Source organism: Lepisosteus platostomus, chromosome 6 (assembly GCF_059453375.1).
Source record: "Lepisosteus platostomus isolate fLepPlt1 chromosome 6, fLepPlt1.hap1, whole genome shotgun sequence".
NCBI classification, from domain to species: Eukaryota; Metazoa; Chordata; class Actinopteri; order Semionotiformes; family Lepisosteidae; genus Lepisosteus; species Lepisosteus platostomus.
In genome coordinates, this window is record NC_142616.1 from 16,788,582 (window position 1) to 16,810,850 (window position 22,269).

General features: G+C 54.2%; 37 non-coding genes across 37 annotated transcripts; 28 read left to right on the forward strand and 9 right to left on the reverse strand.

Moving 5' to 3' along the window:
- Positions 1 to 690: 690 nt before the first annotated feature.
- trnap-ugg (transfer RNA proline (anticodon UGG)) lies at positions 691 to 762 on the reverse strand. Its single transcript has one exon. It is a non-coding gene; the product is annotated as a tRNA-Pro (tRNA).
- A 189-nt stretch (positions 763 to 951) lies between these two features.
- Positions 952 to 1,024, forward strand: trnaa-ugc (transfer RNA alanine (anticodon UGC)). The gene has a single exon. It is a non-coding gene; the product is annotated as a tRNA-Ala (tRNA).
- Positions 1,025 to 1,431: 407 nt separating this feature from the next.
- On the forward strand, positions 1,432 to 1,504 carry trnam-cau (transfer RNA methionine (anticodon CAU)). Its single transcript has one exon. It is a non-coding gene; the product is annotated as a tRNA-Met (tRNA).
- Positions 1,505 to 1,990: 486 nt separating this feature from the next.
- trnaa-agc (transfer RNA alanine (anticodon AGC)) lies at positions 1,991 to 2,063 on the forward strand. The gene has a single exon. It is a non-coding gene; the product is annotated as a tRNA-Ala (tRNA).
- A 735-nt stretch (positions 2,064 to 2,798) lies between these two features.
- Positions 2,799 to 2,870, reverse strand: trnap-ugg (transfer RNA proline (anticodon UGG)). Its single transcript has one exon. It is a non-coding gene; the product is annotated as a tRNA-Pro (tRNA).
- A 189-nt stretch (positions 2,871 to 3,059) lies between these two features.
- trnaa-ugc (transfer RNA alanine (anticodon UGC)) lies at positions 3,060 to 3,132 on the forward strand. Its single transcript has one exon. It is a non-coding gene; the product is annotated as a tRNA-Ala (tRNA).
- Positions 3,133 to 3,539: 407 nt separating this feature from the next.
- On the forward strand, positions 3,540 to 3,612 carry trnam-cau (transfer RNA methionine (anticodon CAU)). Its single transcript has one exon. It is a non-coding gene; the product is annotated as a tRNA-Met (tRNA).
- Positions 3,613 to 4,098: 486 nt separating this feature from the next.
- On the forward strand, positions 4,099 to 4,171 carry trnaa-agc (transfer RNA alanine (anticodon AGC)). Its single transcript has one exon. It is a non-coding gene; the product is annotated as a tRNA-Ala (tRNA).
- Positions 4,172 to 4,906: 735 nt separating this feature from the next.
- Positions 4,907 to 4,978, reverse strand: trnap-ugg (transfer RNA proline (anticodon UGG)). The gene has a single exon. It is a non-coding gene; the product is annotated as a tRNA-Pro (tRNA).
- A 189-nt stretch (positions 4,979 to 5,167) lies between these two features.
- Positions 5,168 to 5,240, forward strand: trnaa-ugc (transfer RNA alanine (anticodon UGC)). Its single transcript has one exon. It is a non-coding gene; the product is annotated as a tRNA-Ala (tRNA).
- A 407-nt stretch (positions 5,241 to 5,647) lies between these two features.
- trnam-cau (transfer RNA methionine (anticodon CAU)) lies at positions 5,648 to 5,720 on the forward strand. The gene has a single exon. It is a non-coding gene; the product is annotated as a tRNA-Met (tRNA).
- A 486-nt stretch (positions 5,721 to 6,206) lies between these two features.
- Positions 6,207 to 6,279, forward strand: trnaa-agc (transfer RNA alanine (anticodon AGC)). Its single transcript has one exon. It is a non-coding gene; the product is annotated as a tRNA-Ala (tRNA).
- A 983-nt stretch (positions 6,280 to 7,262) lies between these two features.
- trnaa-ugc (transfer RNA alanine (anticodon UGC)) lies at positions 7,263 to 7,335 on the forward strand. The gene has a single exon. It is a non-coding gene; the product is annotated as a tRNA-Ala (tRNA).
- Positions 7,336 to 7,742: 407 nt separating this feature from the next.
- On the forward strand, positions 7,743 to 7,815 carry trnam-cau (transfer RNA methionine (anticodon CAU)). The gene has a single exon. It is a non-coding gene; the product is annotated as a tRNA-Met (tRNA).
- A 486-nt stretch (positions 7,816 to 8,301) lies between these two features.
- Positions 8,302 to 8,374, forward strand: trnaa-agc (transfer RNA alanine (anticodon AGC)). The gene has a single exon. It is a non-coding gene; the product is annotated as a tRNA-Ala (tRNA).
- A 734-nt stretch (positions 8,375 to 9,108) lies between these two features.
- On the reverse strand, positions 9,109 to 9,180 carry trnap-ugg (transfer RNA proline (anticodon UGG)). Its single transcript has one exon. It is a non-coding gene; the product is annotated as a tRNA-Pro (tRNA).
- A 189-nt stretch (positions 9,181 to 9,369) lies between these two features.
- On the forward strand, positions 9,370 to 9,442 carry trnaa-ugc (transfer RNA alanine (anticodon UGC)). Its single transcript has one exon. It is a non-coding gene; the product is annotated as a tRNA-Ala (tRNA).
- A 407-nt stretch (positions 9,443 to 9,849) lies between these two features.
- On the forward strand, positions 9,850 to 9,922 carry trnam-cau (transfer RNA methionine (anticodon CAU)). The gene has a single exon. It is a non-coding gene; the product is annotated as a tRNA-Met (tRNA).
- Positions 9,923 to 10,408: 486 nt separating this feature from the next.
- On the forward strand, positions 10,409 to 10,481 carry trnaa-agc (transfer RNA alanine (anticodon AGC)). The gene has a single exon. It is a non-coding gene; the product is annotated as a tRNA-Ala (tRNA).
- A 735-nt stretch (positions 10,482 to 11,216) lies between these two features.
- Positions 11,217 to 11,288, reverse strand: trnap-ugg (transfer RNA proline (anticodon UGG)). Its single transcript has one exon. It is a non-coding gene; the product is annotated as a tRNA-Pro (tRNA).
- Positions 11,289 to 11,957: 669 nt separating this feature from the next.
- On the forward strand, positions 11,958 to 12,030 carry trnam-cau (transfer RNA methionine (anticodon CAU)). Its single transcript has one exon. It is a non-coding gene; the product is annotated as a tRNA-Met (tRNA).
- A 486-nt stretch (positions 12,031 to 12,516) lies between these two features.
- Positions 12,517 to 12,589, forward strand: trnaa-agc (transfer RNA alanine (anticodon AGC)). Its single transcript has one exon. It is a non-coding gene; the product is annotated as a tRNA-Ala (tRNA).
- Positions 12,590 to 13,324: 735 nt separating this feature from the next.
- trnap-ugg (transfer RNA proline (anticodon UGG)) lies at positions 13,325 to 13,396 on the reverse strand. The gene has a single exon. It is a non-coding gene; the product is annotated as a tRNA-Pro (tRNA).
- A 189-nt stretch (positions 13,397 to 13,585) lies between these two features.
- Positions 13,586 to 13,658, forward strand: trnaa-ugc (transfer RNA alanine (anticodon UGC)). Its single transcript has one exon. It is a non-coding gene; the product is annotated as a tRNA-Ala (tRNA).
- A 407-nt stretch (positions 13,659 to 14,065) lies between these two features.
- On the forward strand, positions 14,066 to 14,138 carry trnam-cau (transfer RNA methionine (anticodon CAU)). Its single transcript has one exon. It is a non-coding gene; the product is annotated as a tRNA-Met (tRNA).
- Positions 14,139 to 15,423: 1,285 nt separating this feature from the next.
- On the reverse strand, positions 15,424 to 15,495 carry trnap-ugg (transfer RNA proline (anticodon UGG)). The gene has a single exon. It is a non-coding gene; the product is annotated as a tRNA-Pro (tRNA).
- Positions 15,496 to 15,684: 189 nt separating this feature from the next.
- trnaa-ugc (transfer RNA alanine (anticodon UGC)) lies at positions 15,685 to 15,757 on the forward strand. Its single transcript has one exon. It is a non-coding gene; the product is annotated as a tRNA-Ala (tRNA).
- Positions 15,758 to 16,164: 407 nt separating this feature from the next.
- trnam-cau (transfer RNA methionine (anticodon CAU)) lies at positions 16,165 to 16,237 on the forward strand. The gene has a single exon. It is a non-coding gene; the product is annotated as a tRNA-Met (tRNA).
- A 486-nt stretch (positions 16,238 to 16,723) lies between these two features.
- On the forward strand, positions 16,724 to 16,796 carry trnaa-agc (transfer RNA alanine (anticodon AGC)). Its single transcript has one exon. It is a non-coding gene; the product is annotated as a tRNA-Ala (tRNA).
- Positions 16,797 to 17,792: 996 nt separating this feature from the next.
- trnaa-ugc (transfer RNA alanine (anticodon UGC)) lies at positions 17,793 to 17,865 on the forward strand. The gene has a single exon. It is a non-coding gene; the product is annotated as a tRNA-Ala (tRNA).
- A 407-nt stretch (positions 17,866 to 18,272) lies between these two features.
- trnam-cau (transfer RNA methionine (anticodon CAU)) lies at positions 18,273 to 18,345 on the forward strand. The gene has a single exon. It is a non-coding gene; the product is annotated as a tRNA-Met (tRNA).
- Positions 18,346 to 19,639: 1,294 nt separating this feature from the next.
- On the reverse strand, positions 19,640 to 19,711 carry trnap-ugg (transfer RNA proline (anticodon UGG)). The gene has a single exon. It is a non-coding gene; the product is annotated as a tRNA-Pro (tRNA).
- Positions 19,712 to 19,900: 189 nt separating this feature from the next.
- On the forward strand, positions 19,901 to 19,973 carry trnaa-ugc (transfer RNA alanine (anticodon UGC)). Its single transcript has one exon. It is a non-coding gene; the product is annotated as a tRNA-Ala (tRNA).
- Positions 19,974 to 20,380: 407 nt separating this feature from the next.
- trnam-cau (transfer RNA methionine (anticodon CAU)) lies at positions 20,381 to 20,453 on the forward strand. Its single transcript has one exon. It is a non-coding gene; the product is annotated as a tRNA-Met (tRNA).
- A 486-nt stretch (positions 20,454 to 20,939) lies between these two features.
- trnaa-agc (transfer RNA alanine (anticodon AGC)) lies at positions 20,940 to 21,012 on the forward strand. The gene has a single exon. It is a non-coding gene; the product is annotated as a tRNA-Ala (tRNA).
- A 735-nt stretch (positions 21,013 to 21,747) lies between these two features.
- Positions 21,748 to 21,819, reverse strand: trnap-ugg (transfer RNA proline (anticodon UGG)). Its single transcript has one exon. It is a non-coding gene; the product is annotated as a tRNA-Pro (tRNA).
- A 189-nt stretch (positions 21,820 to 22,008) lies between these two features.
- trnaa-ugc (transfer RNA alanine (anticodon UGC)) lies at positions 22,009 to 22,081 on the forward strand. Its single transcript has one exon. It is a non-coding gene; the product is annotated as a tRNA-Ala (tRNA).
- The last annotated feature ends 188 nt before the right edge of the window (positions 22,082 to 22,269 follow it).

Genomic DNA, 22,269 nt, shown 5'->3' on the forward strand with positions numbered 1-22,269 from the left:
CTGCGACTTCTGATAGGTTCTCCTCCACTCAACGTCCTTCAGCTGTCAAGCATTAAAGGGCCACGCCTCCTTCCCCACCTCAGTCTGCACCGAGTGCGTCTCCGGCATTTTCTCGTCCGATTTGGCAGCTTAGCAAATGAAAAGTATATCCGAGTGAAAACGGTGGTGAGAATACTCTCACGAATCCTTAGAAGACGTGCGTTTGATCAACGATTGCTTAACATTCACATTCGAGCCATCAAGCTCGTAGTTTTCCTTCAAATATTGAAAGCTGTCAGCGAGCACATCACGCTCTGCAGGACGGTGAAGTATTTGGAGTACTTCAACAGAAAGAAGAGCAGACAGCTCCACAAATATGCGAGGCGCAGAGAGCGCAAGGCGAGCCCCGCACACGTTTCGGTGGCTGAGAGAGGGCGGTTTTTGCTTCTGCATTTCTCAAGTAATGGCGCATGACGACAAGCGATCGCGGTGCTCATTTACCACATAGCGGTGAGGAGTTTTCAGGACGTGTTCTTTTGAACGAGCAACGAGGTTGCCGCCTTGGACAGCTGACTGCACGCTGGCATTGTGCCACGTGATGAGGATTGACCAGGCTCCTTCAGTCATCAGTCACCTTCCATCGTTTGCCGTAAGCAGACGCTGCGAGGTGATGTGGATATCAGGTCCCAGGAGTGTGGAAGAGGAGGAAAAGGGCTCGTCCGGGATTTGAACCCGGGACCTCTCGCACCCAAAGCGAGAATCATACGCCTAGACCAACGAGCCACAGCGACTCTTCCGCTTCTGTGTTGTCAGCGAGCTGGAGGACGGGGGGAGGCGTCATTCGCTCGTCCCGTCAGACCTTCATCAATAAGTCAAGAAAGCCGACTGCCTTGCAGGCGAAGGGCAGTGGACGGCGCCCGGTAAGAGGGGAACAAGCGGCACAAGGCGACGCCGAGGAGGAAGGGACAGCGAGGGGGATTAGCTCACATGGTAGAGCGCTCGCTTTGCATGCGAGAGGTAGCGGGATCGATGCCCGCATCCTCCAGGTGTACGCTGAGCGCTCGGTGTGCCGAAAGGTGTCCTTTAACCCCTGATCACGCCTTGCGAGGAGAGTGTGGAGCGTTTAGCAGCCACGCCCCCTTTTCATCTTCTCTCTGGTTTAAGTGCGTCTCCGCCACTCTCTCTTGACACTTCATGGCAGCATGTCAGAGGTCCGAGTGATGTCTTTAATGGCTGAGTGAGGGCACGATGCTGAAGCAGAGAGGCCATTTCAGCCAGAGAGACTTGTGCTAGGTGAGCTGTGAAAGACAGACTCGCGACAGAAACAAAGCCCCAAAGTCTCGGGTGAGATCAAAAGGCAAATGCAACACCCAGCAGCGGGTATCGCAAGATTAGGGAACAGGCGTCTGAAATCCCTGTGAGGCAAACTTTCCGGCCCGACTGCCGCAGCTGGCCTCGTTGGCGTAGTAGGTAGCGCGTCAGTCTCATAATCTGAAGGTCGTGAGTTCGATCCTCACACGGGGCAGGGCCACTCGCTTTCTTGCTCTTCTCAGACACTTGCAGCAACTATTCGCTCAGAACCACGTCTGCGTGCCTACCACGTGGAAAGCGTCACCAAAGCCGCACCCCTTTCCTACATAACACTCACATTCAGAGTTAAGTCCACAAATTTGCCCTAACTTTCGCTGGCGCTGCTGTCAGCCTGCCCCTGTTGCCGATGAAAGGCTCACACAGCGTCATGACAGTTGCAAAACAATGTTCCACACTCCGTAAGCAACAACTTCAGTGTTTCAAGTCACCCGATATGCCGAGAGTCAAAGGAGCGCAAAACCCCAAGCGTCAAAAGACAAGATGAGTTGATGGAAAGAGCATTGAATTGAGGAGCACAAAAGTTCAGCTCGTACAATAGGCAAGGAAGGTCTATTCGTGCGTCTTCATCGCACTTGAAAGGACTGCCTTGCAGACCAAGGGCAGCGGGCGGTAAGACATGATGCCGAGAGGCCTGAAGCGAGGGGGATTAGCTCAAATGGTAGAGCGCTCGCTTAGCATGCGAGAGGTAGCGGGATCGATGCCCGCATCCTCCAGGTGCGAGTCTGGAGCTCTGGGAGCCAGGTGCTCTCCTTTAGCCTCTGCGACTTCTGATAGGTTCTCCTCCACTCAACGTCCTTCAGCTGTCAAGCATTAAAGGGCCACGCCTCCTTCCCCACCTCAGTCTGCACCGAGTGCGTCTCCGGCATTTTCTCGTCCGATTTGGCAGCTTAGCAAATGAAAAGTATATCCGAGTGAAAACGGTGGTGAGAATACTCTCACGAATCCTTAGAAGACGTGCGTTTGATCAACGATTGCTTAACATTCACATTCGAGCCATCAAGCTCGTAGTTTTCCTTCAAATATTGAAAGCTGTCAGCGAGCACATCACGCTCTGCAGGACGGTGAAGTATTTGGAGTACTTCAACAGAAAGAAGAGCAGACAGCTCCACAAATATGCGAGGCGCAGAGAGCGCAAGGCGAGCCCCGCACACGTTTCGGTGGCTGAGAGAGGGCGGTTTTTGCTTCTGCATTTCTCAAGTAATGGCGCATGACGACAAGCGATCGCGGTGCTCATTTACCACATAGCGGTGAGGAGTTTTCAGGACGTGTTCTTTTGAACGAGCAACGAGGTTGCCGCCTTGGACAGCTGACTGCACGCTGGCATTGTGCCACGTGATGAGGATTGACCAGGCTCCTTCAGTCATCAGTCACCTTCCATCGTTTGCCGTAAGCAGACGCTGCGAGGTGATGTGGATATCAGGTCCCAGGAGTGTGGAAGAGGAGGAAAAGGGCTCGTCCGGGATTTGAACCCGGGACCTCTCGCACCCAAAGCGAGAATCATACGCCTAGACCAACGAGCCACAGCGACTCTTCCGCTTCTGTGTTGTCAGCGAGCTGGAGGACGGGGGGAGGCGTCATTCGCTCGTCCCGTCAGACCTTCATCAATAAGTCAAGAAAGCCGACTGCCTTGCAGGCGAAGGGCAGTGGACGGCGCCCGGTAAGAGGGGAACAAGCGGCACAAGGCGACGCCGAGGAGGAAGGGACAGCGAGGGGGATTAGCTCACATGGTAGAGCGCTCGCTTTGCATGCGAGAGGTAGCGGGATCGATGCCCGCATCCTCCAGGTGTACGCTGAGCGCTCGGTGTGCCGAAAGGTGTCCTTTAACCCCTGATCACACCTTGCGAGGAGAGTGTGGAGCGTTTAGCAGCCACGCCCCCTTTTCATCTTCTCTCTGGCTTAAGTGCGTCTCCGCCACTCTCTCTTGACACTTCATGGCAGCATGTCAGAGGTCCGAGTGATGTCTTTAATGGCTGAGTGAGGGCACGATGCTGAAGCAGAGAGGCCATTTCAGCCAGAGAGACTTGTGCTAGGTGAGCTGTGAAAGACAGACTCGCGACAGAAACAAAGCCCCAAAGTCTCGGGTGAGATCAAAAGGCAAATGCAACACCCAGCAGCGGGTGTCGCAAGATTAGGGAACAGGCGTCTGAAATCCCTGTGAGGCAAACTTTCCGGCCCGAGTGCCGCAGCTGGCCTCGTTGGCGTAGTAGGTAGCGCGTCAGTCTCATAATCTGAAGGTCGTGAGTTCGATCCTCACACGGGGCAGGGCCACTCGCTTTCTTGCTCTTCTCAGACACTTGCAGCAACTCTTCGCTCAGAAACACGTCTGCGTGCCTACCACGTGGAAAGCGTCACCAAAGCCGCACCCCTTTCCTACATAACACTCACATTCAGAGTTAAGTCCACAAATTTGCCCTAACTTTCGCTGGCGCTGCTGTCAGCCTGCCCCTGTTGCCGATGAAAGGCTCACACAGCGTCATGACAGTTGCAAAACAATGTTCCACACTCCGTAAGCAACAACTTCAGTGTTTCAAGTCACCCGATATGCCGAGAGTCAAAGGAGCGCAAAACCCCAAGCGTCAAAAGACAAGATGAGTTGATGGAAAGAGCATTGAATTGAGGAGCACAAAAGTTCAGCTCGTACAATAGGCAAGGAAGGTCTATTCGTGCGTCTTCATCGCACTTGAAAGGACTGCCTTGCAGACCAAGGGCAGCGGGCGGTAAGACATGATGCCGAGAGGCCTGAAGCGAGGGGGATTAGCTCAAATGGTAGAGCGCTCGCTTAGCATGCGAGAGGTAGCGGGATCGATGCCCGCATCCTCCAGGTGCGAGTCTGGAGCTCTGGGAGCCAGGTGCTCTCCTTTAGCCTCTGCGACTTCTGATAGGTTCTCCTCCACTCAACGTCCTTCAGCTGTCAAGCATTAAAGGGCCACGCCTCCTTCCCCACCTCAGTCTGCACCGAGTGCGTCTCCGGCATTTTCTCGTCCGATTTGGCAGCTTAGCAAATGAAAAGTATATCCGAGTGAAAACGGTGGTGAGAATACTCTCACGAATCCTTAGAAGACGTGCGTTTGATCAACGATTGCTTAACATTCACATTCGAGCCATCAAGCTCGTAGTTTTCCTTCAAATATTGAAAGCTGTCAGCGAGCACATCACGCTCTGCAGGACGGTGAAGTATTTGGAGTACTTCAACAGAAAGAAGAGCAGACAGCTCCACAAATATGCGAGGCGCAGAGAGCGCAAGGCGAGCCCCGCACACGTTTCGGTGGCTGAGAGAGGGCGGTTTTTGCTTCTGCATTTCTCAAGTAATGGCGCATGACGACAAGCGATCGCGGTGCTCATTTACCACATAGCGGTGAGGAGTTTTCAGGACGTGTTCTTTTGAACGAGCAACGAGGTTGCCGCCTTGGACAGCTGACTGCACGCTGGCATTGTGCCACGTGATGAGGATTGACCAGGCTCCTTCAGTCATCAGTCACCTTCCATCGTTTGCCGTAAGCAGACGCTGCGAGGTGATGTGGATATCAGGTCCCAGGAGTGTGGAAGAGGAGGAAAAGGGCTCGTCCGGGATTTGAACCCGGGACCTCTCGCACCCAAAGCGAGAATCATACGCCTAGACCAACGAGCCACAGCGACTCTTCCGCTTCTGTGTTGTCAGCGAGCTGGAGGACGGGGGGAGGCGTCATTCGCTCGTCCCGTCAGACCTTCATCAATAAGTCAAGAAAGCCGACTGCCTTGCAGGCGAAGGGCAGTGGACGGCGCCCGGTAAGAGGGGAACAAGCGGCACAAGGCGACGCCGAGGAGGAAGGGACAGCGAGGGGGATTAGCTCACATGGTAGAGCGCTCGCTTTGCATGCGAGAGGTAGCGGGATCGATGCCCGCATCCTCCAGGTGTACGCTGAGCGCTCGGTGTGCCGAAAGGTGTCCTTTAACCCCTGATCACGCCTTGCGAGGAGAGTGTGGAGCGTTTAGCAGCCACGCCCCCTTTTCATCTTCTCTCTGGCTTAAGTGCGTCTCCGCCACTCTCTCTTGACACTTCATGGCAGCATGTCAGAGGTCCGAGTGATGTCTTTAATGGCTGAGTGAGGGCACGATGCTGAAGCAGAGAGGCCATTTCAGCCAGAGAGACTTGTGCTAGGTGAGCTGTGAAAGACAGACTCGCGACAGAAACAAAGCCCCAAAGTCTCGGGTGAGATCAAAAGGCAAATGCAACACCCAGCAGCGGGTGTCGCAAGATTAGGGAACAGGCGTCTGAAATCCCTGTGAGGCAAACTTTCCGGCCCGAGTGCCACAGCTGGCCTCGTTGGCGTAGTAGGTAGCGCGTCAGTCTCATAATCTGAAGGTCGTGAGTTCGATCCTCACACGGGGCAGGGCCACTCGCTTTCTTGCTCTTCTCAGACACTTGCAGCAACTCTTCGCTCAGAAACACGTCTGCGTGCCTACCACGTGGAAAGCGTCACCAAAGCCGCACCCCTTTCCTACATAACACTCACATTCAGAGTTAAGTCCACAAATTTGCCCTAACTTTCGCTGGCGCTGCTGTCAGCCTGCCCCTGTTGCCGATGAAAGGCTCACACAGCGTCATGACAGTTGCAAAACAATGTTCCACACTCCGTAAGCAACAACTTCAGTGTTTCAAGTCACCCGATATGCCGAGAGTCAAAGGAGCGCAAAACCCCAAGCGTCAAAAGACAAGATGAGTTGATGGAAAGAGCATTGAATTGAGGAGCACAAAAGTTCAGCTCGTACAATAGGCAAGGAAGGTCTATTCGTGCGTCTTCATCGCACTTGAAAGGACTGCCTTGCAGACCAAGGGCAGCGGGCGGTAAGACATGATGCCGAGAGGCCTGAAGCGAGGGGGATTAGCTCAAATGGTAGAGCGCTCGCTTAGCATGCGAGAGGTAGCGGGATCGATGCCCGCATCCTCCAGGTGCGAGTCTGGAGCTCTGGGAGCCAGGTGCTCTCCTTTAGCCTCTGCGACTTCTGATAGGTTCTCCTCCACTCAACGTCCTTCAGCTGTCAAGCATTAAAGGGCCACGCCTCCTTCCCCACCTCAGTCTGCACCGAGTGCGTCTCCGGCATTTTCTCGTCCGATTTGGCAGCTTAGCAAATGAAAAGTATATCCGAGTGAAAACGGTGGTGAGAATACTCTCACGAATCCTTAGAAGACGTGCGTTTGATCAACGATTGCTTAACATTCACATTCGAGCCATCAAGCTCGTAGTTTTCCTTCAAATATTGAAAGCTGTCAGCGAGCACATCACGCTCTGCAGGACGGTGAAGTATTTGGAGTACTTCAACAGAAAGAAGAGCAGACAGCTCCACAAATATGCGAGGCGCAGAGAGCGCAAGGCGAGCCCCGCACAAATTTCGGTGGCTGAGAGAGGGCGGTTTTTGCTTCTGCATTTCTCAAGTAATGGCGCATGACGACAAGCGATCGCGGTGCTCATTTACCACATAGCGGTGAGGAGTTTTCAGGACGTGTTCTTTTGAACGAGCAACGAGGTTGCCGCCTTGGACAGCTGACTGCACGCTGGCATTGTGCCACGTGATGAGGATTGACCAGGCTCCTTCAGTCATCAGTCACCTTCCATCGTTTGCCGTAAGCAGACGCTGCGAGGTGATGTGGATATCAGGTCCCAGGAGTGTGGAAGAGGAGGAAAAGGGCTCGTCCGGGATCTCTCGCACCCAAAGCGAGAATCATACGCCTAGACCAACGAGCCACAGCGACTCTTCCGCTTCTGTGTTGTCAGCGAGCTGGAGGACGGGGGGAGGCGTCATTCGCTCGTCCCGTCAGACCTTCATCAATAAGTCAAGAAAGCCGACTGCCTTGCAGGCGAAGGGCAGTGGACGGCGCCCGGTAAGAGGGGAACAAGCGGCACAAGGCGACGCCGAGGAGGAAGGGACAGCGAGGGGGATTAGCTCACATGGTAGAGCGCTCGCTTTGCATGCGAGAGGTAGCGGGATCGATGCCCGCATCCTCCAGGTGTACGCTGAGCGCTCGGTGTGCCGAAAGGTGTCCTTTAACCCCTGATCACGCCTTGCGAGGAGAGTGTGGAGCGTTTAGCAGCCACGCCCCCTTTTCATCTTCTCTCTGGCTTAAGTGCGTCTCCGCCACTCTCTCTTGACACTTCATGGCAGCATGTCAGAGGTCCGAGTGATGTCTTTAATGGCTGAGTGAGGGCACGATGCTGAAGCAGAGAGGCCATTTCAGCCAGAGAGACTTGTGCTAGGTGAGCTGTGAAAGACAGACTCGCGACAGAAACAAAGCCCCAAAGTCTCGGGTGAGATCAAAAGGCAAATGCAACACCCAGCAGCGGGTGTCGCAAGATTAGGGAACAGGCGTCTGAAATCCCTGTGAGGCAAACTTTCCGACCCGAGTGCCGCAGCTGGCCTCGTTGGCGTAGTAGGTAGCGCGTCAGTCTCATAATCTGAAGGTCGTGAGTTCGATCCTCACACGGGGCAGGGCCACTCGCTTTCTTGCTCTTCTCAGACACTTGCAGCAACTATTCGCTCAGAACCACGTCTGCGTGCCTACCACGTGGAAAGCGTCACCAAAGCCGCACCCCTTTCCTACATAACACTCACATTCAGAGTTAAGTCCACAAATTTGCCCTAACTTTCGCTGGCGCTGCTGTCAGCCTGCCCCTGTTGCCGATGAAAGGCTCACACAGCGTCATGACAGTTGCAAAACAATGTTCCACACTCCGTAAGCAACAACTTCAGTGTTTCAAGTCACCCGATATGCCGAGAGTCAAAGGAGCGCAAAACCCCAAGCGTCAAAAGACAAGATGAGTTGATGGAAAGAGCATTGAATTGAGGAGCACAAAAGTTCAGCTCGTACAATAGGCAAGGAAGGTCTATTCGTGCGTCTTCATCGCACTTGAAAGGACTGCCTTGCAGACCAAGGGCAGCGGGCGGTAAGACATGATGCCGAGAGGCCTGAAGCGAGGGGGATTAGCTCAAATGGTAGAGCGCTCGCTTAGCATGCGAGAGGTAGCGGGATCGATGCCCGCATCCTCCAGGTGCGAGTCTGGAGCTCTGGGAGCCAGGTGCTCTCCTTTAGCCTCTGCGACTTCTGATAGGTTCTCCTCCACTCAAGTCCTTCAGCTGTCAAGCATTAAAGGGCCACGCCTCCTTCCCCACCTCAGTCTGCACCGAGTGCGTCTCCGGCATTTTCTCGTCCGATTTGGCAGCTTAGCAAATGAAAAGTATATCCGAGTGAAAACGGTGGTGAGAATACTCTCACGAATCCTTAGAAGACGTGCGTTTGATCAACGATTGCTTAACATTCACATTCGAGCCATCAAGCTCGTAGTTTTCCTTCAAATATTGAAAGCTGTCAGCGAGCACATCACGCTCTGCAGGACGGTGAAGTATTTGGAGTACTTCAACAGAAAGAAGAGCAGACAGCTCCACAAATATGCGAGGCGCAGAGAGCGCAAGGCGAGCCCCGCACACGTTTCGGTGGCTGAGAGAGGGCGGTTTTTGCTTCTGCATTTCTCAAGTAATGGCGCATGACGACAAGCGATCGCGGTGCTCATTTACCACATAGCGGTGAGGAGTTTTCAGGACGTGTTCTTTTGAACGAGCAACGAGGTTGCCGCCTTGGACAGCTGACTGCACGCTGGCATTGTGCCACGTGATGAGGATTGACCAGGCTCCTTCAGTCATCAGTCACCTTCCATCGTTTGCCGTAAGCAGACGCTGCGAGGTGATGTGGATATCAGGTCCCAGGAGTGTGGAAGAGGAGGAAAAGGGCTCGTCCGGGATTTGAACCCGGGACCTCTCGCACCCAAAGCGAGAATCATACGCCTAGACCAACGAGCCACAGCGACTCTTCCGCTTCTGTGTTGTCAGCGAGCTGGAGGACGGGGGGAGGCGTCATTCGCTCGTCCCGTCAGACCTTCATCAATAAGTCAAGAAAGCCGACTGCCTTGCAGGCGAAGGGCAGTGGACGGCGCCCGGTAAGAGGGGAACAAGCGGCACAAGGCGACGCCGAGGAGGAAGGGACAGCGAGGGGGATTAGCTCACATGGTAGAGCGCTCGCTTTGCATGCGAGAGGTAGCGGGATCGATGCCCGCATCCTCCAGGTGTACGCTGAGCGCTCGGTGTGCCGAAAGGTGTCCTTTAACCCCTGATCACGCCTTGCGAGGAGAGTGTGGAGCGTTTAGCAGCCACGCCCCCTTTTCATCTTCTCTCTGGCTTAAGTGCGTCTCCGCCACTCTCTCTTGACACTTCATGGCAGCATGTCAGAGGTCCGAGTGATGTCTTTAATGGCTGAGTGAGGGCACGATGCTGAAGCAGAGAGGCCATTTCAGCCAGAGAGACTTGTGCTAGGTGAGCTGTGAAAGACAGACTCGCGACAGAAACAAAGCCCCAAAGTCTCGGGTGAGATCAAAAGGCAAATGCAACACCCAGCAGCGGGTGTCGCAAGATTAGGGAACAGGCGTCTGAAATCCCTGTGAGGCAAACTTTCCGGCCCGAGTGCCACAGCTGGCCTCGTTGGCGTAGTAGGTAGCGCGTCAGTCTCATAATCTGAAGGTCGTGAGTTCGATCCTCACACGGGGCAGGGCCACTCGCTTTCTTGCTCTTCTCAGACACTTGCAGCAACTATTCGCTCAGAACCACGTCTGCGTGCCTACCACGTGGAAAGCGTCACCAAAGCCGCACCCCTTTCCTACATAACACTCACATTCAGAGTTAAGTCCACAAATTTGCCCTAACTTTCGCTGGCGCTGCTGTCAGCCTGCCCCTGTTGCCGATGAAAGGCTCACACAGCGTCATGACAGTTGCAAAACAATGTTCCACACTCCGTAAGCAACAACTTCAGTGTTTCAAGTCACCCGATATGCCGAGAGTCAAAGGAGCGCAAAACCCCAAGCGTCAAAAGACAAGATGAGTTGATGGAAAGAGCATTGAATTGAGGAGCACAAAAGTTCAGCTCGTACAATAGGCAAGGAAGGTCTATTCGTGCGTCTTCATCGCACTTGAAAGGACTGCCTTGCAGACCAAGGGCAGCGGGCGGTAAGACATGATGCCGAGAAGCCTGAAGCGAGGGGGATTAGCTCAAATGGTAGAGCGCTCGCTTAGCATGCGAGAGGTAGCGGGATCGATGCCCGCATCCTCCAGGTGCGAGTCTGGAGCTCTGGGAGCCAGGTGCTCTCCTTTAGCCTCTGCGACTTCTGATAGGTTCTCCTCCACTCAACGTCCTTCAGCTGTCAAGCATTAAAGGGCCACGCCTCCTTCCCCACCTCAGTCTGCACCGAGTGCGTCTCCGGCATTTTCTCGTCCGATTTGGCAGCTTAGCAAATGAAAAGTATATCCGAGTGAAAACGGTGGTGAGAATACTCTCACGAATCCTTAGAAGACGTGCGTTTGATCAACGATTGCTTAACATTCACATTCGAGCCATCAAGCTCGTAGTTTTCCTTCAAATATTGAAAGCTGTCAGCGAGCACATCACGCTCTGCAGGACGGTGAAGTATTTGGAGTATTTCAACAGAAAGAAGAGCAGACAGCTCCACAAATATGCGAGGCGCAGAGAGCGCAAGGCGAGCCCCGCACACGTTTCGGTGGCTGAGAGAGGGCGGTTTTTGCTTCTGCATTTCTCAAGTAATGGCGCATGACGACAAGCGATCGCGGTGCTCATTTACCACACAGCGGTGAGGAGTTTTCAGGACGTGTTCTTTTGAACGAGCAACGAGGTTGCCGCCTTGGACAGCTGACTGCACGCTGGCATTGTGCCACGTGATGAGGATTGACCAGGCTCCTTCAGTCATCAGTCACCTTCCATCGTTTGCCGTAAGCAGACGCTGCGAGGTGATGTGGATATCAGGTCCCAGGAGTGTGGAAGAGGAGGAAAAGGGCTCGTCCGGGATTTGAACCCGGGACCTCTCGCACCCAAAGCGAGAATCATACGCCTAGACCAACGAGCCACAGCGACTCTTCCGCTTCTGTGTTGTCAGCGAGCTGGAGGACGGGGGGAGGCGTCATTCGCTCGTCCCGTCAGACCTTCATCAATAAGTCAAGAAAGCCGACTGCCTTGCAGGCGAAGGGCAGTGGACGGCGCCCGGTAAGAGGGGAACAAGCGGCACAAGGCGACGCCGAGGAGGAAGGGACAGCGAAGGGGATTAGCTCACATGGTAGAGCGCGCGCTTTGCATGCGAGAGGTAGCGGGATCGATGCCCGCATCCTCCAGGTGTACGCTGAGCGCTCGGTGTGCCGAAAGGTGTCCTTTAACCCCTGATCACACCTTGCGAGGAGAGTGTGGAGCGTTTAGCAGCCACGCCCCCTTTTCATCTTCTCTCTGGCTTAAGTGCGTCTCCGCCACTCTCTCTTGACACTTCATGGCAGCATGTCAGAGGTCCGAGTGATGTCTTTAATGGCTGAGTGAGGGCACGATGCTGAAGCAGAGAGGCCATTTCAGCCAGAGAGACTTGTGCTAGGTGAGCTGTGAAAGACAGACTCGCGACAGAAACAAAGCCCCAAAGTCTCGGGTGAGATCAAAAGGCAAATGCAACACCCAGCAGCGGGTGTCGCAAGATTAGGGAACAGGCGTCTGAAATCCCTGTGAGGCAAACTTTCCGGCCCGAGTGCCGCAGCTGGCCTCGTTGGCGTAGTAGGTAGCGCGTCAGTCTCATAATCTGAAGGTCGTGAGTTCGATCCTCACACGGGGCAGGGCCACTCGCTTTCTTGCTCTTCTCAGACACTTGCAGCAGCTATTCGCTCAGAACCACGTCTGCGTGCCTACCACGTGGAAAGCGTCACCAAAGCCGCACCCCTTTCCTACATAACACTCACATTCAGAGTTAAGTCCACAAATTTGCCCTAACTTTCGCTGGCGCTGCTGTCAGCCTGCCCCTGTTGCCGATGAAAGGCTCACACAGCGTCATGACAGTTGCAAAACAATGTTCCACACTCCGTAAGCAACAACTTCAGTGTTTCAAGTCACCCGATATGCCGAGAGTCAAAGGAGCGCAAAACCCCAAGCGTCAAAAGACAAGATGAGTTGATGGAAAGAGCATTGAATTGAGGAGCACAAAAGTTCAGCTCGTACAATAGGCAAGGAAGGTCTATTCGTGCGTCTTCATCGCACTTGAAAGGACTGCCTTGCAGACCAAGGGCAGCGGGCGGTAAGACATGATGCCGAGAGGCCTGAAGCGAGGGGGATTAGCTCAAATGGTAGAGCGCTCGCTTAGCATGCGAGAGGTAGCGGGATCGATGCCCGCATCCTCCAGGTGCGAGTCTGGAGCTCTGGGAGCCAGGTGCTCTCCTTTAGCCTCTGCGACTTCTGATAGGTTCTCCTCCGCTCAACGTCCTTCAGCTGTCAAGCATTGAAGGGCCACGCCTCCTTCCCCACCTCAGTCTGCACCGAGTGCGTCTCCGGCATTTTCTCGTCCGATTTGGCAGCTTAGCAAATGAAAAGTATATCCGAGTGAAAACGGTGGTGAGAATACTCTCACGAATCCTTAGAAGACGTGCGTTTGATCAACGATTGCTTAACATTCACATTCGAGCCATCAAGCTCGTAGTTTTCCTTCAAATATTGAAAGCTGTCAGCGAGCACATCACGCTCTGCAGGACGGTGAAGTATTTGGAGTACTTCAACAGAAAGAAGAGCAGACAGCTCCACAAATATGCGAGGCGCAGAGAGCGCAAGGCGAGCCCCGCACACGTTTCGGTGGCTGAGAGAGGGCGGTTTTTGCTTCTGCATTTCTCAAGTAATGGCGCATGACGACAAGCGATCGCGGTGCTCATTTACCACATAGCGGTGAGGAGTTTTCAGGACGTGTTCTTTTGAACGAGCAACGAGGTTGCCGCCTTGGACAGCTGACTGCACGCTGGCATTGTGCCACGTGATGAGGATTGACCAGGCTCCTTCAGTCATCAGTCACCTTCCATCGTTTGCCGTAAGCAGACGCTGCGAGGTGATGTGGATATCAGGTCCCAGGAGTGTGGAAGAGGAGGAAAAGGGCTCGTCCGGGATTTGAACCCGGGACCTCTCGCACCCAAAGCGAGAATCATACGCCTAGACCAACGAGCCACAGCGACTCTTCCGCTTCTGTGTTGTCAGCGAGCTGGAGGACGGGGGGAGGCGTCATTCGCTCGTCCCGTCAGACCTTCATCAATAAGTCAAGAAAGCCGACTGCCTTGCAGGCGAAGGGCAGTGGACGGCGCCCGGTAAGAGGGGAACAAGCGGCACAAGGCGACGCCGAGGAGGAAGGGACAGCGAGGGGGATTAGCTCACATGGTAGAGCGCTCGCTTTGCATGCGAGAGGTAGCGGGATCGATGCCCGCATCCTCCAGGTGTACGCTGAGCGCTCGGTGTGCCGAAAGGTGTCCTTTAACCCCTGATCACACCTTGCGAGGAGAGTGTGGAGCGTTTAGCAGCCACGCCCCCTTTTCATCTTCTCTCTGGCTTAAGTGCGTCTCCGCCACTCTCTCTTGACACTTCATGGCAGCATGTCAGAGGTCCGAGTGATGTCTTTAATGGCTGAGTGAGGGCACGATGCTGAAGCAGAGAGGCCATTTCAGCCAGAGAGACTTGTGCTAGGTGAGCTGTGAAAGACAGACTCGCGACAGAAACAAAGCCCCAAAGTCTCGGGTGAGATCAAAAGGCAAATGCAACACCCAGCAGCGGGTGTCGCAAGATTAGGGAACAGGCGTCTGAAATCCCTGTGAGGCAAACTTTCCGGCCCGAGTGCCGCAGCTGGCCTCGTTGGCGTAGTAGGTAGCGCGTCAGTCTCATAATCTGAAGGTCGTGAGTTCGATCCTCACACGGGGCAGGGCCACTCGCTTTCTTGCTCTTCTCAGACACTTGCAGCAACTATTCGCTCAGAACCACGTCTGCGTGCCTACCACGTGGAAAGCGTCACCAAAGCCGCACCCCTTTCCTACATAACACTCACATTCAGAGTTAAGTCCACAAATTTGCCCTAACTTTCGCTGGCGCTGCTGTCAGCCTGCCCCTGTTGCCGATGAAAGGCTCACACAGCGTCATGACAGTTGCAAAACAATGTTCCACACTCCGTAAGCAACAACTTCAGTGTTTCAAGTCACCCGATATGCCGAGAGTCAAAGGAGCGCAAAACCCCAAGCGTCAAAAGACAAGATGAGTTGATGGAAAGAGCATTGAATTGAGGAGCACAAAAGTTCAGCTCGTACAATAGGCAAGGAAGGTCTATTCGTGCGTCTTCATCGCACTTGAAAGGACTGCCTTGCAGACCAAGGGCAGCGGGCGGTAAGACATGATGCCGAGAGGCCTGAAGCGAGGGGGATTAGCTCAAATGGTAGAGCGCTCGCTTAGCATGGTGGGATCGATGCCCGCATCCTCCAGGTGCGAGTCTGGAGCTCTGGGAGCCAGGTGCTCTCCTTTAGCCTCTGCGACTTCTGATAGGTTCTCCTCCACTCAACGTCCTTCAGCTGTCAAGCATTAAAGGGCCACGCCTCCTTCCCCACCTCAGTCTGCACCGAGTGCGTCTCCGGCATTTTCTCGTCCGATTTGGCAGCTTAGCAAATGAAAAGTATATCCGAGTGAAAACGGTGGTGAGAATACTCTCACGAATCCTTAGAAGACGTGCGTTTGATCAACGATTGCTTAACATTCACATTCGAGCCATCAAGCTCGTAGTTTTCCTTCAAATATTGAAAGCTGTCAGCGAGCACATCACGCTCTGCAGGACGGTGAAGTATTTGGAGTACTTCAACAGAAAGAAGAGCAGACAGCCCCACAAATATGCGAGGCGCAGAGAGCGCAAGGCGAGCCCCGCACACGTTTCGGTGGCTGAGAGAGGGCGGTTTTTGCTTCTGCATTTCTCAAGTAATGGCGCATGACGACAAGCGATCGCGGTGCTCATTTACCACATAGCGGTGAGGAGTTTTCAGGACGTGTTCTTTTGAACGAGCAACGAGGTTGCCGCCTTGGACAGCTGACTGCACGCTGGCATTGTGCCACGTGATGAGGATTGACCAGGCTCCTTCAGTCATCAGTCACCTTCCATCGTTTGCCGTAAGCAGACGCTGCGAGGTGATGTGGATATCAGGTCCCAGGAGTGTGGAAGAGGAGGAAAAGGGCTCGTCCGGGATTTGAACCCGGGACCTCTCGCACCCAAAGCGAGAATCATACGCCTAGACCAACGAGCCACAGCGACTCTTCCGCTTCTGTGTTGTCAGCGAGCTGGAGGACGGGGGGAGGCGTCATTCGCTCGTCCCGTCAGACCTTCATCAATAAGTCAAGAAAGCCGACTGCCTTGCAGGCGAAGGGCAGTGGACGGCGCCCGGTAAGAGGGGAACAAGCGGCACAAGGCGACGCCGAGGAGGAAGGGACAGCGAGGGGGATTAGCTCACATGGTAGAGCGCTCGCTTTGCATGCGAGAGGTAGCGGGATCGATGCCCGCATCCTCCAGGTGTACGCTGAGCGCTCGGTGTGCCGAAAGGTGTCCTTTAACCCCTGATCACACCTTGCGAGGAGAGTGTGGAGCGTTTAGCAGCCACGCCCCCTTTTCATCTTCTCTCTGGCTTAAGTGCGTCTCCGCCACTCTCTCTTGACACTTCATGGCAGCATGTCAGAGGTCCGAGTGATGTCTTTAATGGCTGAGTGAGGGCACGATGCTGAAGCAGAGAGGCCATTTCAGCCAGAGAGACTTGTGCTAGGTGAGCTGTGAAAGACAGACTCGCGACAGAAACAAAGCCCCAAAGTCTCGGGTGAGATCAAAAGGCAAATGCAACACCCAGCAGTGGGTGTCGCAAGATTAGGGAACAGGCGTCTGAAATCCCTGTGAGGCAAACTTTCCGGCCCGAGTGCCGCAGCTGGCCTCGTTGGCGTAGTAGGTAGCGCGTCAGTCTCATAATCTGAAGGTCGTGAGTTCGATCCTCACACGGGGCAGGGCCACTCGCTTTCTTGCTCTTCTCAGACACTTGCAGCAACTATTCGCTCAGAAACACGTCTGCGTGCCTACCACGTGGAAAGCGTCACCAAAGCCGCACCCCTTTCCTACATAACACTCACATTCAGAGTTAAGTCCACAAATTTGCCCTAACTTTCGCTGGCGCTGCTGTCAGCCTGCCCCTGTTGCCGATGAAAGGCTCACACAGCGTCATGACAGTTGCAAAACAATGTTCCACACTCCGTAAGCAACAACTTCAGTGTTTCAAGTCACCCGATATGCCGAGAGTCAAAGGAGCGCAAAACCCCAAGCGTCAAAAGACAAGATGAGTTGATGGAAAGAGCATTGAATTGAGGAGCACAAAAGTTCAGCTCGTACAATAGGCAAGGAAGGTCTATTCGTGCGTCTTCATCGCACTTGAAAGGACTGCCTTGCAGACCAAGGGCAGCGGGCGGTAAGACATGATGCCGAGAGGCCTGAAGCGAGGGGGATTAGCTCAAATGGTAGAGCGCTCGCTTAGCATGCGAGAGGTAGCGGGATCGATGCCCGCATCCTCCAGGTGCGAGTCTGGAGCTCTGGGAGCCAGGTGCTCTCCTTTAGCCTCTGCGACTTCTGATAGGTTCTCCTCCGCTCAACGTCCTTCAGCTGTCAAGCATTGAAGGGCCACGCCTCCTTCCCCACCTCAGTCTGCACCGAGTGCGTCTCCGGCATTTTCTCGTCCGATTTGGCAGCTTAGCAAATGAAAAGTATATCCGAGTGAAAACGGTGGTGAGAATACTCTCACGAATCCTTAGAAGACGTGCGTTTGATCAACGATTGCTTAACATTCACATTCGAGCCATCAAGCTCGTAGTTTTCCTTCAAATATTGAAAGCTGTCAGCGAGCACATCACGCTCTGCAGGACGGTGAAGTATTTGGAGTATTTCAACAGAAAGAAGAGCAGACAGCTCCACAAATATGCGAGGCGCAGAGAGCGCAAGGCGAGCCCCGCACACGTTTCGGTGGCTGAGAGAGGGCGGTTTTTGCTTCTGCATTTCTCAAGTAATGGCGCATGACGACAAGCGATCGCGGTGCTCATTTACCACATAGCGGTGAGGAGTTTTCAGGACGTGTTCTTTTGAACGAGCAACGAGGTTGCCGCCTTGGACAGCTGACTGCACGCTGGCATTGTGCCACGTGATGAGGATTGACCAGGCTCCTTCAGTCATCAGTCACCTTCCATCGTTTGCCGTAAGCAGACGCTGCGAGGTGATGTGGATATCAGGTCCCAGGAGTGTGGAAGAGGAGGAAAAGGGCTCGTCCGGGATTTGAACCCGGGACCTCTCGCACCCAAAGGGAGAATCATACGCCTAGACCAACGAGCCACAGCGACTCTTCCGCTTCTGTGTTGTCAGCGAGCTGGAGGACGGGGGGAGGCGTCATTCGCTCGTCCCGTCAGACCTTCATCAATAAGTCAAGAAAGCCGACTGCCTTGCAGGCGAAGGGCAGTGGACGGCGCCCGGTAAGAGGGGAACAAGCGGCACAAGGCGACGCCGAGGAGGAAGGGACAGCGAGGGGGATTAGCTCACATGGTAGAGCGCTCGCTTTGCATGCGAGAGGTAGCGGGATCGATGCCCGCATCCTCCAGGTGTACGCTGAGCGCTCGGTGTGCCGAAAGGTGTCCTTTAACCCCTGATCACACCTTGCGAGGAGAGTGTGGAGCGTTTAGCAGCCACGCCCCCTTTTCATCTTCTCTCTGGCTTAAGTGCGTCTCCGCCACTCTCTCTTGACACTTCATGGCAGCATGTCAGAGGTCCGAGTGATGTCTTTAATGGCTGAGTGAGGGCACGATGCTGAAGCAGAGAGGCCATTTCAGCCAGAGAGACTTGTGCTAGGTGAGCTGTGAAAGACAGACTCGCGACAGAAACAAAGCCCCAAAGTCTCGGGTGAGATCAAAAGGCAAATGCAACACCCAGCAGCGGGTGTCGCAAGATTAGGGAACAGGCGTCTGAAATCCCTGTGAGGCAAACTTTCCGGCCCGAGTGCCGCAGCTGGCCTCGTTGGCGTAGTAGGTAGCGCGTCAGTCTCATAATCTGAAGGTCGTGAGTTCGATCCTCACACGGGGCAGGGCCACTCGCTTTCTTGCTCTTCTCAGACACTTGCAGCAACTATTCGCTCAGAAACACGTCTGCGTGCCTACCACGTGGAAAGCGTCACCAAAGCCGCACCCCTTTCCTACATAACACTCACATTCAGAGTTAAGTCCACAAATTTGCCCTAACTTTCGCTGGCGCTGCTGTCAGCCTGCCCCTGTTGCCGATGAAAGGCTCACACAGCGTCATGACAGTTGCAAAACAATGTTCCACACTCCGTAAGCAACAACTTCAGTGTTTCAAGTCACCCGATATGCCGAGAGTCAAAGGAGCGCAAAACCCCAAGCGTCAAAAGACAAGATGAGTTGATGGAAAGAGCATTGAATTGAGGAGCACAAAAGTTCAGCTCGTACAATAGGCAAGGAAGGTCTATTCGTGCGTCTTCATCGCACTTGAAAGGACTGCCTTGCAGACCAAGGGCAGCGGGCGGTAAGACATGATGCCGAGAGGCCTGAAGCGAGGGGGATTAGCTCAAATGGTAGAGCGCTCGCTTAGCATACGAGAGGTAACGGGATCGATGCCCGCATCCTCCAGGTGCGAGTCTGGAGCTCTGGGAGCCAGGTGCTCTCCTTTAGCCTCTGCGACTTCTGATAGGTTCTCCTCCGCTCAACGTCCTTCAGCTGTCAAGCATTAAAGGGCCACGCCTCCTTCCCCACCTCAGTCTGCACCGAGTGCGTCTCCGGCATTTTCTCGTCCGATTTGGCAGCTTAGCAAATGAAAAGTATATCCGAGTGAAAACGGTGGTGAGAATACTCTCACGAATCCTTAGAAGACGTGCGTTTGATCAACGATTGCTTAACATTCACATTCGAGCCATCAAGCTCGTAGTTTTCCTTCAAATATTGAAAGCTGTCAGCGAGCACATCACGCTCTGCAGGACGGTGAAGTATTTGGAGTACTTCAACAGAAAGAAGAGCAGACAGCTCCACAAATATGCGAGGCGCAGAGAGCGCAAGGCGAGCCCCGCACACGTTTCGGTGGCTGAGAGAGGGCGGTTTTTGCTTCTGCATTTCTCAAGTAATGGCGCATGACGACAAGCGATCGCGGTGCTCATTTACCACATAGCGGTGAGGAGTTTTCAGGACGTGTTCTTTTGAACGAGCAACGAGGTTGCCGCCTTGGACAGCTGACTGCACGCTGGCATTGTGCCACGTGATGAGGATTGACCAGGCTCCTTCAGTCATCAGTCACCTTCCATCGTTTGCCGTAAGCAGACGTTGCGAGGTGATGTGGATATCAGGTCCCAGGAGTGTGGAAGAGGAGGAAAAGGGCTCGTCCGGGATTTGAACCCGGGACCTCTCGCACCCAAAGCGAGAATCATACGCCTAGACCAACGAGCCACAGCGACTCTTCCGCTTCTGTGTTGTCAGCGAGCTGGAGGACGGGGGGAGGCGTCATTCGCTCGTCCCGTCAGACCTTCATCAATAAGTCAAGAAAGCCGACTGCCTTGCAGGCGAAGGGCAGTGGACGGCGCCCGGTAAGAGGGGAACAAGCGGCACAAGGCGACGCCGAGGAGGAAGGGACAGTGAGGGGGATTAGCTCACATGGTAGAGCGCTCGCTTTGCATGCGAGAGGTAGCGGGATCGATGCCCGCATCCTCCAGGTGTACGCTGAGCGCTCGGTGTGCCGAAAGGTGTCCTTTAACCCCTGATCACGCCTTGCGAGGAGAGTGTGGAGCGTTTAGCAGCCACGCCCCCTTTTCATCTTCTCTCTGGCTTAAGTGCGTCTCCGCCACTCTCTCTTGACACTTCATGGCAGCATGTCAGAGGTCCGAGTGATGTCTTTAATGGCTGAGTGAGGGCACGATGCTGAAGCAGAGAGGCCATTTCAGCCAGAGAGACTTGTGCTAGGTGAGCTGTGAAAGACAGACTCGCGACAGAAACAAAGCCCCAAAGTCTCGGGTGAGATCAAAAGGCAAATGCAACACCCAGCAGCGGGTGTCGCAAGATTAGGGAACAGGCGTCTGAAATCCCTGTGAGGCAAACTTTCCGGCCCGAGTGCCGCAGCTGGCCTCGTTGGCGTAGTAGGTAGCGCGTCAGTCTCATAATCTGAAGGTCGTGAGTTCGATCCTCACACGGGGAAGGGCCACTCGCTTTCTTGCTCTTCTCAGACACTTGCAGCAACTATTCGCTCAGAACCACGTCTGCGTGCCTACCACGTGGAAAGCGTCACCAAAGCCGCACCCCTTTCCTACATAACACTCACATTCAGAGTTAAGTCCACAAATTTGCCCTAACTTTCGCTGGCGCTGCTGTCAGCCTGCCCCTGTTGCCGATGAAAGGCTCACACAGCGTCATGACAGTTGCAAAACAATGTTCCACACTCCGTAAGCAACAACTTCAGTGTTTCAAGTCACCCGATATGCCGAGAGTCAAAGGAGCGCAAAACCCCAAGCGTCAAAAGACAAGATGAGTTGATGGAAAGAGCATTGAATTGAGGAGCACAAAAGTTCAGCTCGTACAATAGGCAAGGAAGGTCTATTCGTGCGTCTTCATCGCACTTGAAAGGACTGCCTTGCAGACCAAGGGCAGCGGGCGGTAAGACATGATGCCGAGAGGCCTGAAGCGAGGGGGATTAGCTCAAATGGTAGAGCGCTCGCTTAGCATGCGAGAGGTAGCGGGATCGATGCCCGCATCCTCCAGGTGCGAGTCTGGAGCTCTGGGAGCCAGGTGCTCTCCTTTAGCCTCTGCGACTTCTGATAGGTTCTCCTCCGCTCAACGTCCTTCAGCTGTCAAGCATTGAAGGGCCACGCCTCCTTCCCCACCTCAGTCTGCACCGAGTGCGTCTCCGGCATTTTCTCGTCCGATTTGGCAGCTTAGCAAATGAAAAGTATATCCGAGTGAAAACGGTGGTGAGAATACTCTCACGAATCCTTAGAAGACGTGCGTTTGATCAACGATTGCTTAACATTCACATTCGAGCCATCAAGCTCGTAGTTTTCCTTCAAATATTGAAAGCTGTCAGCGAGCACATCACGCTCTGCAGGACGGTGAAGTATTTGGAGTACTTCAACAGAAAGAAGAGCAGACAGCTCCACAAATATGCGAGGCGCAGAGAGCGCAAGGCGAGCCCCGCACACGTTTCGGTGGCTGAGAGAGGGCGGTTTTTGCTTCTGCATTTCTCAAGTAATGGCGCATGACGACAAGCGATCGCGGTGCTCATTTACCAGATAGCGGTGAGGAGTTTTCAGGACGTGTTCTTTTGAACGAGCAACGAGGTTGCCGCCTTGGACAGCTGACTGCACGCTGGCATTGTGCCACGTGATGAGGATTGACCAGGCTCCTTCAGTCATCAGTCACCTTCCATCGTTTGCCGTAAGCAGACGCTGCGAGGTGATGTGGATATCAGGTCCCAGGAGTGTGGAAGAGGAGGAAAAGGGCTCGTCCGGGATTTGAACCCGGGACCTCTCGCACCCAAAGCGAGAATCATACGCCTAGACCAACGAGCCACAGCGACTCTTCCGCTTCTGTGTTGTCAGCGAGCTGGAGGACGGGGGGAGGCGTCATTCGCTCGTCCCGTCAGACCTTCATCAAAAAGTCAAGAAAGCCGACTGCCTTGCAGGCGAAGGGCAGTGGACGGCGCCCGGTAAGAGGGGAACAAGCGGCACAAGGCGACGCCGAGGAGGAAGGGACAGCGAGGGGGATTAGCTCACATGGTAGAGCGCTCGCTTTGCATGCGAGAGGTAGCGGGATCGATGCCCGCATCCTCCAGGTGTACGCTGAGCGCTCGGTGTGCCGAAAGGTGTCCTTTAACCCCTGATCACACCTTGCGAGGAGAGTGTGGAGCGTTTAGCAGCCACGCCCCCTTTTCATCTTCTCTCTGGCTTAAGTGCGTCTCCGCCACTCTCTCTTGACACTTCATGGCAGCATGTCAGAGGTCCGAGTGATGTCTTTAATGG